This window comes from Notamacropus eugenii, chromosome 3 (assembly GCF_028372415.1).
Source record: "Notamacropus eugenii isolate mMacEug1 chromosome 3, mMacEug1.pri_v2, whole genome shotgun sequence".
In the NCBI taxonomy this organism is placed as follows: domain Eukaryota; kingdom Metazoa; phylum Chordata; class Mammalia; order Diprotodontia; family Macropodidae; genus Notamacropus; species Notamacropus eugenii.
The window spans coordinates 423,468,625-423,483,439 of NC_092874.1; the positions used below are offsets into that span (position 1 = coordinate 423,468,625).

General features: G+C 41.2%; 1 long non-coding RNA gene across 1 annotated transcript in view; it reads left to right on the top strand.

Annotated features, from left to right (window-relative positions):
• Window positions 1–14,815, top strand: part of LOC140497366 (uncharacterized) — a 43,163-nt gene that overhangs the window by 15,224 nt on the left and 13,124 nt on the right. The window contains exon 2 of the long non-coding RNA XR_011964642.1: window positions 7,802–7,947. This is a non-coding gene — a long non-coding RNA (uncharacterized lncRNA). The remainder of the gene's footprint in view (window positions 1–7,801; window positions 7,948–14,815) is intronic.

Sequence of the window (14,815 nt, forward strand, 5' to 3'; positions counted from 1 at the left end):
AGATGTCAGGCACTCTGAGAGAACCACTGGGAAAGGGATATATACATATCTGTATTTTTTGGCCCGGGAGCTTTTCCAGTGTCCCTCAAGTCACAAGAGGGTAGGGTCTTCCTACTCTGCTCCCATGGAAGGTTAGCTATACTTAAGGCAAATATAATGGAAAGTTCCTTGAACTGAGAATCAAGAGACCTGAATTCAAAACCTTGGCCTGTCATTTCTCAGTGCACAGTACTGAAAACATCACTTTTCTCTGAGCCTCACTTTCCTGTTCTGTGAAATGAGAGGTTTGGACAAAAATAATCTCTAAGGTCCCTTCCAGCTCACAGATCGTAAGATGCTATGATTCTCTTGATCCCAGTAGAGGGACGCCCGGGGGTGATCATTCAAGTCAGAAGACAAATATAGCATCTAAATACCTCATTCTGTCAGGTCACTGTCAGCTAGTTAGTCAATAACCACTTATTAAGACCTACTATGTGCCAGGCACTGTGTTAAGTGCTGGGGATAAAAAAAAACAGACAAAAGACGGTTAAGGAGCTCACAGTATAATGGGGAGAGACAATAAGCAAATTGTCAAAATTGCTAAGATATTATGGTTTGCTCATAGATGGGCCACTTGACCTGGATTCCAGTCACATTCAGAGGTCATTGCCCACTGGCTCATCACCTCTCTCTGAAGGACAGTGTTAGCTGATGCACCATCATACTTCAACATAGGATCATAGGAGCAGAGAATTCAAGCTGGGAAAGACCTTATGGGTCATCTAGTCTACTCATCTCATTTTACAGAACTATCTGGGGCCTAGAGGGGCAGTTAGGTGATTTGCTCAAGGACACAGTAAGTGATGGAACTGGGATTTGAACTCAGGTCCCCTGACTTTAAATCCAGCATACTTCCCACACTATTCATATTCAGGATCAGGAAGACATCGGTTCAAATCCCACCTCCAATATTTAATGGTTGCATGACTGTGGGAAAATTGCTTAACACCTCTGAACTTCAGTTTCTTCATTTGTAAAACAAAGGGGTTTGAAATAGATGGTCTCTGAAGTCCCTTCCAGATTCATAACTATGACCTTTCTAAACTTCACAGCCATTCAGTTGACCCCAGAGACCCAGGACTCCGAGGGTTGGACAACTACTTTTGCTCTTCCCTCAGTCAATTTCAAGGATGAGACTCAACAGACAATAAATGCGGGCAGCTGTCTGAAGTCCTGCATGGAAGGACTGGAATGGGAGACACTTCTCCACATTGCTTGTTACAAATGCAGATATTTTAATGCCAGAAAACTCTATCTTTCATGGCATGTAAAGAACTTGGTTTGTGGGGGTTTTTTAAAGTTATATATTAAGGTGAAGGTTCAAAACCTCTGGTAAATGCAGCATTTTGTGTGTGTGTGTGTGTGTGTGTGTGTGTGTGTGTGTGTCTTTGTGTGTATTTGTGTGTCTGGGTGGATCTCAGTCTGTGTGTGCATCTGTGTGTGTCCATGTCTGTGTGTATATCTGGGCATGTATTTGTATATGTCTATACATGTCTATCTCTGTGTGTGTGTATACAATTTTAAAATCTTACCTGGAGGGGGCACATATCCATATTTGAGAAGTGGAGCCTACTGGACTCATTTTCTTAACTGTGTGGCAGACAGAATGGGGCCTACAGTCTTGCAATCACAAGTCTTTCCAAAGATCTAAATGATTGGTTTCTCCTAACTTTTTATTCTCTGGATAAGCTTAAAAATCTAGCAGACTTCCCCCTCTCTGTAAGTATTTACATGTCATTTCTCTTATTAGAATGTAAACTCCTTGAGGGCAGAGACAGCTTTGCTTTTGTCTTTGTATCTCTGGCACTGAGTAAAGTGCCTGGCACGTGGTAACCACCTAATTATGCCTGATCATTAATCTGATATTTATTATTAGTAGTATTTATTATTATTAATTAATCTGATATTTATTATTATTAATCTGATCGTTAATCACAGCATCTTGATACATAGAAAAATATTGCACATCGATGTAGAAGGATTTTAACGTCCATAGAAGGTACCTTTGCTAGATAATGCTAAAAATTGACTACGCTTGGTGTACCTGTGGATTAACAGACCCCTTACAATAATTCCTAACTCTATGGAGGTCTTAGGCTCACAGGTAGAAGGCAATATTCCAAGTGTTCCTAGCGCTAAATATACCAATTTTAACAAATATTGTGAATGACAATAAAAAAAGTTCTATGTAGTGTAGACCACTGGCCTTGAAGTCAGACTACCTGGATTCACTTCCCAGGCTAAATTTCTACTTCTGACACTTGCTGGTTGACCCTCGGCAAGTCAATTAGTCCCTCTTTGTTGAGTTGTCTCCTCTTTAAAGTGGGGAGCACAATAAATGCCTGTGGCAATGGGTCATCCTGAGGAAAGTGTTTTGTAAATATTCAAGGATTATTTAGATGTGAGTTGTTGTTGTTTGTTATTGGAAGGATTTAAGAAAGAAGAGCATGTTCATTGAATTCTGTCAACTCACCTGGGAAATATGGCACCAGGACAACTCACCATTTCAGTCAAGTAATAAACAATTATTAGCTTGCCTAGTTGCCTCAAAGGTTAGTCTTATCAAAATTATCCACTAGTTTCTTCACACAGAAGAGAAAAAAAGGGATTAAACAGACTCAGACCTAAGTTCTTAGCTCAGCTCTGCCATGAGCTAGCTGCGTGACCTTAGGACAACCAACTTACCCCCATTTAACCCTCAATTTCTTCATCTGGAAAATGGGGATGATAATATTTCTGTAACCTATCTCTGGGAAAGTTAAGTTAAATAATATGTGTGTTGTAACTATAAAACACTATTTAAATGTTGCTACAGTGACATTCTTCATGAGAAAAATCACTGCATTCTGGAGAATGCAGATCAACCACATATGTTGGTCATGTTAAGTAGACTCTTCTTACCACCATTGTGAAAAGGAAGAGCTTCCTATTCTGACAAGTATTTTTCCAGCTGTCTTCCATCTTCTGCAGCCACTCACTAAACTCAAGGACAATTTGATGATTCGAAGCTCAGAGATTTCGAGGTAGAAAGTGCCTTAGAGGCCAGCAAGTCCAACTCTTTTTTTTTTATAGATGAAGAAACTATAAACCTCTTTGTGACTACAAAGAGGTTTAGTGACTTGACCAAGGTCACACAGCTAGTAAGTGTCTGAGACGGGATTTGAACTCAAGTCGTCCTGACTCAAAGTTAAGTGCTGTATCCACTGTGCCACTTACATTGGACAGGAGATATCTTGGCACCTTTGTGCCTCTAGAAATTCTGAACCAGGGCCAAGCCTAGAGGAACTAAGCTTGACTTTGATGGATATTTTGGGAGTTGGGTGTTGCATTCCTAAGAGACAGAAATTCAAGAATCCTGGCTGGGGGGCAGGAGAGAGGGGAGGGGTGGGCCAGAAAATCAGAGCCTTGTTTGAACTATGGAACTAATGTGGGTTGGGGGGGTGGAAATTGACTCGACCAAAGGAACATAAATTAAGGGTAAAAACATGTAAACAATAAGGTTTAGAAAAATCATTTTCCATGAAAAGCCAGTTTCCCCAGGTCAAATACATTTCCAACAACATTGCTTCCCAGTAGACCATGAAGACCTACCCATGGCCAAAATATGTAGAACTTTTAATATGCGCCACAGAAACTGAATGTTGGAGCCATGTCAAGCAGTCTCCGGAATTACAATACAAGTCAGACCACATAGAGTAATCAAAGTCTCTGTTTATTAAAATGCATTATTTATGACTTACAGAAAGTATTCCATGGCCTTGACAGCAGAGAAATGAACTAAAAAATTAACTCTTTGATATTATCAGGTTGAATCTATCCCTTCACTTTTTTTTACAGTCATGCACAATAATGGAATTTCATTCACAATGCAGAGGTATGATGAACTCCAGTACAGAATTCCCTTAGTTCCTTCACTAATAAATCTTCTGATTCATAGAATCCTTCTATGTACTCATAAATGACTTTCCAAAATGGTTAAAATTTTTCTGCAGAGTCTTTTTGCTCCAGGCCAAGATAGACAATCCTGAGAGTTTTGTTTTTTTAACATCCAATAACGTCTTTGGGCAGCTAGGTGGCATGGTGGATAGTGTCAGGCATGGAGTTAGGAAAACATCTTCATGAGTTCAAAATATCAGTCCTCAGTGTGTTAGCCCTGTTTGCTTCAGTTTCCTCATCTGCAAGATGAGCTGGAGAAGGAAATGAAAAACCACTCCAGTATCTTTTCCAAGAAAACCCCAAATGGGGTCATTGGACACAACTGAAAAATGACCAGCCATCTCTGACTTTGTCAAGCTGGCCCCATGAAATCATTGGACTGTAGGTTTAGAGCTGAAATGAGCCTGTGCCATCAACCAAGCCTTATTTTAAAATGTGAGAAGTGGGACCTAAAGAGAGAAAGCAACTGACCTATGATTACTTAACTACGAAGTGGCAGAAATATATCTGAACATATTGTATTCTCTGTAGAATGTAAGCTCCTTGAAGGAAGGGGAATTAGCCCCTGGAAGAATGTTTGACACATAGTAACCACTTATTAAATGCTTTTTGATTAATTGATTGAGGGACTGATTTATAGGTCCTCAGATTCCAAGCTCAGGGTTCTTTCCATAACTAGGCTACACTTCAACTCTTCATGTTATTTTTTCCTTGACCTTGGAATCTGACTTACAAATCTGGCTCACATGACATTCTTTATCCCTTCAGTGGTCACCTTCACATTTCAAGTCCTCTCTTTGTTTTCCTCCTTCTAAGCTACTGTGAATCTCTCATCTTTGATAGTTGAGATGGCTCTTAGTGAGTTTTCCATTTTGGGAATCAGGTAAATTAAAGTTTGAGCGAAAGTATTGAGCAAGTGAATCACCGTTGAGAACAAAGCTATGGAAAATGACTGAAAAGCCTGTTTGCTAAGGATCACGACTCATTTGCCCAGAAGGATGGACCAGAGCAAAAGAATGTTCTCCCCAGTTTAGGTGAGGTAAAAGGAAGGAAGGAATCAAACAAGAGAGAAGAGGGGAAGATAGTAAAAGTACACAGTCCTGGGACCTCCAGCCTTGCTAAGAAACATGTCATTGAAAAGATAAACTATCTTGTGAAAGTGATATGATGGAAGGAACATGGGCTTAGAAGTCTTAGAAGTCACATCCATGCCACCATCTTAGCTGTGGGAGAGGTGAGGTCAAGGGGAGATTTATTCTTCCCCTACTTTGATGGAAGTCCAAGGAAAAAGATGGCCAAATGGTACTGAAATGCCCAATGAAGAAGAATGATGGAAAAGACCTCTTTCCATTGAAAGTGTATTGGGTACTTCTTTTGCCTCAGTGACCAGTCTTCTTTGAGGCAGCACCTTATCTCACCCTACCCCTACTCCCCTGGCACTAGCATGAGGACCAAGGGACCATTCAGGTCCCTTGTCATCCCAGATCATCCCAAAGTAAAGTCTGGATCCGAGCCCCATGTGATTCTGAAAATGGCCCAAGGTCAAGTAGATGGAGGAGAAGGGTGTGTCCTGTTCATCCCCATTACATGTATAGCAGTTCACAGAATGCTTTATCTGCATTATCTCATTCAGTCTCTACAATTATCCTGTAAGTCTCATGGTACAAGAGCTAAGCTATGTCTTCTCTCAGAGCTGACCCTTGAAAGTAAGGAATCTGGTCTTTGGAACCAGCTCTTACTGTCATCATTATCACCCATTGCCCCTTAAAGCACCACTTAGGGTTTTCATACTCTATATTAGCCACCCAGCCCTTGCCACTGCCCCATTGCATTACTTGTCTGGGCTTGGACCGAATGTCATCCTCAATATCCTCCTCCCTCAGCATCCTCTTAGCCAGGCCACACACTCATACTTTCTAGTCCCCCCCCCAAACCCCAATAAACCTTAGTTCTCTGTTAGGGGACAAAACCTGGGAGAATAAGGCTGATAAATTAATCTTTGTTAATGCATTTGTTAATGCCATATCTTTCCCAGATAACATAATAATTCATAATACGTAGATAATGAGAGATAGAAGAAACTGTAAAATACAAATGTCAGAACTAGAAAAGACCCTAGAAAAAAGATCCTTCTTATATTTGTGTGTGTGTGTGTGTATGTGTATGTGTGATGAACCTCTTAGGCAGTCTAGTGAAGCCTAGAGACCCCTTTTCAAAATGTTTTTAAGTATATTAAATAAATTAATAGGATTACAAAGGAAACCAATTATATTAAAGTACAGTTGTCAAAATATTAAAAGAAGTTCACAGATCTCAGATTATGAACCCTCATTTAGAACACAGAATGTCATAGTTGGGGGGGGGGGCAGACCTTAACAGGACAGAATGACAGAGCTGGAAGGAGCCTTAGAACACAGAATGTTAATATCTGGAAGGATCTTTGAGATAGAATGTTAGCAATAGATGGGACTTTGGTATATAGAATGTTTAGAGTGAGAAGCAGGTCTTAGAACATAATATCAGAGAGAAGAAGCTTAGAGACCTCTTGGTTTAACTCTCTCATTTTACAGGTGGGGAAACTGAGGCACATAGAAGAGAAATCAGTTGTACAAGGTCTTACAGGTAGTAAGTGACAGAACCAGGACTGTGGGCTCCCAGTTTTGGGCTCATTTCCTTTTATCATACTTACATGATTAAAAGGAAATTAGCCTGTGAGATATCTTGAAAGGCTCTTGAGGAGTGGCATTACTACTGGGAATCTGAAGCCCCATAGCAATTAATCCCCTAAGGGAGACAGCGTCCATCAGATAAACCACAGTGAGGCATTTTACACTTTATAGGTTGCCTCAAGCTCTGCCATAGTTGCCATCCCAGCGGAAGGAATATTCACTGAGAGTCCCAAAAGCTGGACTGGACCCAAAACTCTGCCACTTCTTTGCCGTGTGACCCAGGGCATATGGCTCAACCCCCTGGGTCTCTCTCTTTCACCCGTAAAATGGAGATAGTAATGCTATTTAATCCCCAAAGCTCTTTGAAAACCTTAGAGGGCTATATAAATGTCAGCTCTAATTAGGTTGGTATTTATTTTCAAAATGAACATTAGCTTTCCTCCGGGGCTCTTAGCACATGAAAACTCTGTTGAATGGGGTGCCAAAGTAGTTTTGATACAACGGGATGTGACCATATCACCACTCCCTTCTTACTTACTTAAAAATCTTCTGTGGTTGCTTCTCTGTTGCCTCTGGGATAAAATTAAAAATGCCTCAGTCTGGCATTTAGGCCAACTGTCCTGTTGGCTATTTCTCATTCATAATGTTCCATCTCCCACCTCGAACCCTTTGGACAGACAATCTAAAATACATTCCCTCCTCACTTCTGTTTCATAGGATCCTTACCTTTCTTCAAAGCACAATTCAGGGGCCACTCAATGCACTCCTGATTCTTCCCTTTCCTTGTCATTAACAAACCTTTCCATAGTCATTTTATTGACCACAGTCATAGATTGTCTTGTGGGGAGAGAGTTCCAGTTCCAGAGGTCAGGGAAAACAGGGAAGCCCCTGGTGAACCCACTTCTTCACTTTTCACATAATAATGGTATAAAGTCTGGGCTGGGCAGGCCATTCTTATCCTTCCTCCTTCTAATCTCCATCCTCCTCAACATCCCAGGATAAACAAGTATGGGAAAAGCCATGATGATTAGATGGAAGATCATATTTTGTCTAATACAAGTTATCTGAATTGTGGACATAGCAAAGGTCTCCTTTGTTGTTGGTTTTTTTTAGGAGGGAAATTCTAATACCTTACCCCAATCTCTTTCCCATAGTCCAAGGGCATCAGAGCACATGTAATGTGCCATTCCATAAAGCCACCTTCCACCATCCACTGGGATAGCACTCATGTCCAACCCTTCAAGGACGGAGACAGGAAGGAGAGAGAAGGAAAAAAAAAGTCTTGTCTTCATAGAGCTGGGTGAGTGATTCCTCACGTCGCCTCATCACGTCATCTTTCCTTGGGGTGGTGTTCTCTCAGGAGTCACCCCGTCCTCCTTCTGACTGGGACAGACTGGATGACCTCATCTCTTGGCACAGGCCCTAATGAACCCTCCTGGTTCCTTGAATCAATATCTCTTGGCTTAGAATGCAATCCCCTTCCCTTCCCGTCTATCCTCTTTGGATTCAGTTTCTTTCAAACATGAATTTACCCACCTTAGTTTTCTACTTGGAGAGTAAGGACAATTGAAGAATACATGAAATTCTTTTCTTCTCTCTCTCTGTTTTTAAAATGACGATTTAAATCTGTATCAAAACATAAGAGATACCATTCCAGATTGATGTATATGAATGAATATATGATCACATATGTAATTGCATGTTAATAGTAAAGACTGATGTTTATAAAGCCTTTATAGGTACAAAGGATTTACACATCTATCATTCAATTTGATCCTCACAATGACCTAATGAATTAAATAGCATATTAATCTTTGCATTTGGTAGAGAAGAACACTCAGGCTAAGGGAGATAACATGATTTGCTGAAAGTCACACAGCTAAATATATCCCTGTATATATTATAACTAAGTGCCCATGCTGAATAGTAGAGGATTTATGATTTCACCAACTTGAGGGACTCCTGATATAGGAATTCCCTTCAAGGACAAATAGATTACAATCTATCTATGACTCAGTGAATAAATCCTAGGGAATTACCTAATGCAAATAGAGTAGACTTGAATGAATAAGTGAAGGAATGAATGAAAAAGGATTTATTAAGTATTTCCTGTGTGCCAGATATAGATGTATAAGCAAGAACAATAGGCCCTCCCCTCAAGGAGCTTACCTTTGATTGGAGAAAGGCAACACATAAAGGGGAGTTAGAAAGAAGAGAAGGGTACAAATATGGTGGCATGGTTTAGAAATGGTCAGTAATTGGGGAGGTAGCTTAGCAACCTCCCCACTAACTCTGGGGTGGTTGCTAATATGTAGCTCTGGCAACATATTAGAACCCTAAGTCCAAGGTACAGAGCCAACGTTCCTGAAGGAGAAGGATACAGAAGATAGTCAAAGTTCAGATGGCATGGCTTGGAAATGTGCTCATGGTCATACAGCTAGTAAATGTCAAAGGCAGGAGACTTGGTCCTTCTTGGACTTATAAGGACTCAGTCTTTTTTGACTTCAAGCTTAGTGTTCTCTCTAAAAAATGTTCTAAACATCTAAAAATGTTCAATAATGACCAGCGAAGCAATGCACACAGATACAATAAATGAGAAACTTGGAGTAATTTATTACTTTGCCAATCTAGGATTGTTGAACATTATTTTATGTACCAACAGTATTCATCAGTTAATTACAGGAACATTGTTATCAGAAATGGGAAGATCTACAAAGGACTGCTCTAGGAAACACTAACTGGTTTTAGCATTGGTTGAATAGCTATTGATATACATTTCAAACCAGAACTAGTGTCCTTAGGTTCCCAACAGGTGAATGACCTCCCCCAGGATTGGCCTGAGGCCCAACTGTGCAGAAGGGGAGGATTGATTTGAAGATCCATGAATTCCTCTTGGGCTGCTCACTGGCAGAACTGGCCTGTTGTTGTTCAATCATTTTCAGTTGTATCTGACTCTCCATGTCCCCTTTCTGGTGTTTTCATGGCAGAGATACTGGAGGCCATTTCCTTCTCCAGCTCATTTTACAGATGAGGAAACTGAGGCAAACAGGGTTAAGTGACTTGCCCAGGTTCACACAAATCTGAGGCCAGATTTGAACTCAGGAAGATGAGTCTTCCTGACTTCAGGCTGGCACTCTATGCACTATACCACCTATCACGAATCATAGCCATACTTGGCTTTCCTTCCTTGGGCCCTCACTCCTAAGTTGCAGGGAAGTTGAACTCTTTCTTCTATAATATAGAGATAATAACAATATAGGGATATCTGCACTGCTTACCTCATAGGGTCATCATGACCAATGTATTTAGCAAATCTTAAAATGCTATAGAAATGTGAATAGTTCTCCTCCTCCTCCTTCTTGTCTTTTTTTCTCTCCTCCTCTTCCTCCTTTCTTCTTCTTCTCCTTCTTCTTCTTTTTCTTCTCCTCCTCCTCCTCTTTCTCCTTTGTCTTCATTTTTGTATTTGGCTTCATCTCCCTATCAGATGACATTCAGTTTTATGCTGACAACAACAATCCAAAATGCATCTATGATGCCCTGAAGACTATTTATGGGCCAAAGACCTCTGGTGAATTTCAGCTACTCAGTGCTAATGGAACCATACTGATCAGTGATAAAGACATGATCCTGGAGAGATGAGCTGAACACTGTCATTGTGTTCTCAACAGCCTATCATCAACGTTAAAACCATTGACTGCATACCTCAGGTTGAAGTCAATTCCTCTCTAGCTGAATTTCCAATGGAAGAAGAGGTTTTGAATACCATTAGGCTCCTCTCTTGTGGCAGCATGCCTGGTACTGATTCTATTTCAACAGAGATCTACAAGTCAGAGGGTCTACTGCTCATACAAAAGCTGACTAAAACCTTCTGGGCTATATGTCAAGCAGAGGTTATTCCCCCAGATCAAGGATACCTCTATTATCCATCTCTATAAAGGAGAAAGAAACAGAGTGTCCTGTGACAATCATAGGGGGATCTCTCTTTCTCTCTCTTTGTCACTGCCAGCAAGATTCCTGCTAGAGTCTTTAATAGGTTGATCCTTCACCTGGAAGATGGTCTTCTACCTGAGAGCCCATGTGGCTTCAGAAAGGACTGAAGTGTTTGCTACCCCACAACTCCCGAAGAAATACCAGGAGTAGAACAGGGGTTTGTATACAACATTCATTGACCTGACCAAGTCCTTTGATACTCTCAATCATAAGGGCTTGTGGAAAATTGTGGTGGAATTTGGTTACCTGGAGAAGTTCATCAGTAGCGTACTCCAGCTTTATGATGGCATATTTTCCCAGGTTCTAGATAAAGGACAATGCTCTCATGCTTTCCCAGTCACCAATGGAGTAAAGCAGAGCTATGTGCTTGCTTTCATGCTTTTTAGCATGTTTTCTGTGATGTTGTCAGATACCTTCAATGAGGATGGACATGGCATCAGAGTCAGCTACCACATTAATAATAAACTATTTAACTTAGAAACGCTACAAGCCAAGATTAAAGTGGAGGGAGAGTTGGTGCATGACTTTTTCTTTGCAGACAATTGTGTACTCAACACAGCCTCTAAGGCTGAGAAGCAACATATCCTTTATCTATCTTTCTGTCTCTTGTGCTAATTTTGGCCTGACAATTAACACCAAGAAAATGGAGGTTCTTTACCAGCTGACACCACACCATCCATACATGGAACCATCAGTTACAGCAAAAGGAAAAATTCTGAATTCTCAGTGGCAATATACTTTCCAGGGTTGTCCACAGAGATGATGAGGTTGATGCATGTGTTGCCGATCTAGCTCAGCGTTTGGGAGGATTCAAAGGAAAGTGTGAGGGAGAAAGGGTATCATATTAGACTTCAGGTCTCCAGAACCATTGTGCTGACCTCATTGCCTGTGAAACCTGGACAGTCTACCAGGGTAATGCTAGTAAATTGAACTGCTTCCATTTGAATTGTCTTAGAAAGATTCTGATCACCTGGCAAGATAAGGTATCTGACACTGAGGTCTTTCTGGAGCTGAATTGTAAAGCATTCAAATTCTACTTCAGAGAGGCAACTCTGATGGGCTAGCCATGCTGTTCAAATGTCAAATGTACATTTACCTAAATGATTATTTTACAGAGAACTTACACAGGACAAGTGCTCTTGCATAAGGGTTAGAAGTAGTACAAGGACACTTTCAAAGTCTCTCTGAAGAACTTTAGTATCAATGAAACATGGAAGATGCTGGTACAGGACTACTCAGCATGGCATGCCCACATCAAAGAAGGGCATGCTTTGCTCTATAAGCAAAGCAGAATCACAGTAGCACAAAGGAAACACAAGATGTGCAAATCCAGAGATATCTCTATCCAAATGTTCATACAGACTATTTGTGCCCAATGTATATAAGAGCCTCTGGAACTCTCAGTTGAACACATTGTACCTTGATCCCCAAAATTATGCCATTGGCCCTCTTCAAGTATGAAGCATGAATAATCACCTCTCTACCAGGCTAGCACTATAATGACCATTCAAGGGTCAAACCCTACTGCTGATGAGCCATGGAGACCTTGACCTACTGTTTTCCCAGGACTGGTTTGCCTGTTGTTCAGCAGCCTGTTGGATCATATCTCCCTATTCCAAGGGGCTCTACCATATTAATGCTGGTCTTAATGTGCTCCTACCTTTTTTGTCTTTTTACACTTTATAGTTTTGACATACTATATCCAGTGTCCTTAACCTTCTTGCTGTTCCTTGAACAAGACATTCCATCTCGCTACTCCATGCATTTTCCCTCATTTTCCTTCATGAGTTTTCCTCTTCATGATTTCTGCCTCCTGGTGTCCTTTGCATTCCAACTAAAATCCCATTGTGTCACAGAAAGCCTTTTCTAGTTCTTCTTAATTCTAGTGTGGTCCCTCTGTTTATAATTCCAATTCATCCTCTACATAGTTTTGTATTTAGTTGTTTACATACTGTCTCCTCCAGTGGATTGTGAGTTTCTTGAAGGCAAGGATTATCTTTTGCCTTTGTTGGTATCTCTGGCATTTAGCACAGTGCCTAGCACATTGTAAGGTGTTTGTTGACTGACTATAGACAACCAATTGGCTTTAGCCCTACTGAAGTTCAGAACTCCTGGGCTCAAACGCTCTACCAACCTCAGCCTCTCCATCAGCAGGGACTATAGACATGTAACCCAACATGCCCCTTACTTCTGGCCAACAGAAGGAGAGATTCCAGAATACTGGTAGTCCTGAGTCCATACTCTGAAATGTGCAAGCATCGGGAAGTGACTATTTCTGGTTGAGAAGGGAGAGAAAGCCTGCAGATTAGTTTACCTAAATTAAATTTAAAAATTTAAAAGCCACCCACTCTGTACTCATACAAATCCAAGTTTGTTTTTGAGGGGATTTGAATGAATGAAGATTCTTTGATTCCTACATGGCTTGTGTCCCCACCCAGATTCCTTCTCTGACAAAGTAATAATCTGGTTCATTTTAACTTTCTTCTAGGGGTATTAGACTCCATTCCTGCCAAAGATCAGAGGCTTTCAATCAACATTTAAACAAAGTATTTCTTTAAGACAGTGATGGACATATAAAAGTCATTATCCCAACTTCATTAATGAAGCAGTAGGAAATAAATATATCTCACTTCAGGTGAATGCTGTTTTTTATTCCCTACCTCCATTGTACATGAAATCACTGATTTAGAGAGGGAAGGGATCTTAGAGAATGCCTATTTAGTCCCACCCCTTCATTGTACGGATGGGTAGAGTGAGGCCCAGAGAGATGAAATTTGCCCAAGATCAGTCAGATAGAATGGGCAGACTCAGAATTGGAACCCAGGCCCTGTGGACTCCAAATCCAGGGCATTTCCCATATAGCCCTGGGTTACTTCAGTGCTCAGGCAAATGGAATAAAAAAAAACAACCCAACTCAACCCTGTTTGAATTCAATAAAACCACTGTATGGGGGGGTGTTCTTAACTTTTGGGATTCCAAATCATTAGTTTAATTTTTCCTTCCTTTCCTCACTTTCCCATTGCCATTCTGTTCATCACAGCCATAGCTTGCTTTGTGGGGAGAGAGTTGCAATCCCAGAGGTCAGGAAGCCAGGGGTGGGGGTGGGAGGGGGGGGAGCCCCTGGCGAACTCACTGCTTCACATCTCACAATACATAGGTACCAGCTCTGAGCTGGGGACAACACTCTCGTTTCTTTCCTCTCTCCTCTCCTTCTCCCCTCCCCCCAACCTTAGCTGAACCATTTGATTCCAGTGCATTATTCCGTGTTATTGGTTTAAAAAAAAACCTGTTTAGGAGGAAATCTTCAAAGGAGAATGCCCAGCCTTTCCCATCCTCAGTCAACAAATAGCTGCTAGTGGAGATTTTGCTCTCTCAAAGACTATTATCGTATTCCTTGTCTATTTTCTCAAACTTTTAGTTGAAAGCAGCTCTCAGATGGATCCTTTCAAAATGTTTTCAAGTCTCAGTCCTGGACCCTTTGGGTCTCCAGGGACTTTCCCCTCCGAGGTTGCCGGCAGCTAATGCCCTCTGAAGTTGTGGCCAGTCTTATACCTGGGTGAAATCACTCCTCAGAGTGAAGAAATGGTTATGGCCCAAAATCAATAAACAGCTCAGTTTGATTCTCTGAAACGCTGTGCTGTCCAAAAGCAGGTGTAACCCTAGAATGAGGGAGAGCCTCCAATATGCTCTCACAACTCCTTCCTTAGGAAATGACATTTTACCCCCATGTCCTCTTTGGGGAAGGCAAGATTTTCCCTACAAGTGAAGGATCCCAGCATTTAGGGCCGGGAGGGACCCCAATGAGAAACTAGCCTCACACCCTCAGTCACGGAGAAAGATGTCAATGTCAGGAGAGATAAGATTGTCCAAAGTAATAAGTAGTGAGTAGAGCATTTGGAGTTGAAGCTAGGCCTGATTCCACATCGGATTAATTTTCCACCATTTTATGCTACATGGCTTCCTGAGTTATAAAGACTATTTTCAGTAGGTGCTTTAGTAAAAAAAAAAAAAAAGTTTCCTTTTTCTGGAAGGTCAGGGTCAGGGTCATACCAGAGATAACAGCATGGTAGAAGCTCCTGCTGGTGACTATTAGCTGGGGAGAACCAGGAAGCATTGGGAAATTTGATGTGGTCGGGGACTGGGAGAGCCCAGTGAGGGAGGACAACAGAGGGAGGACT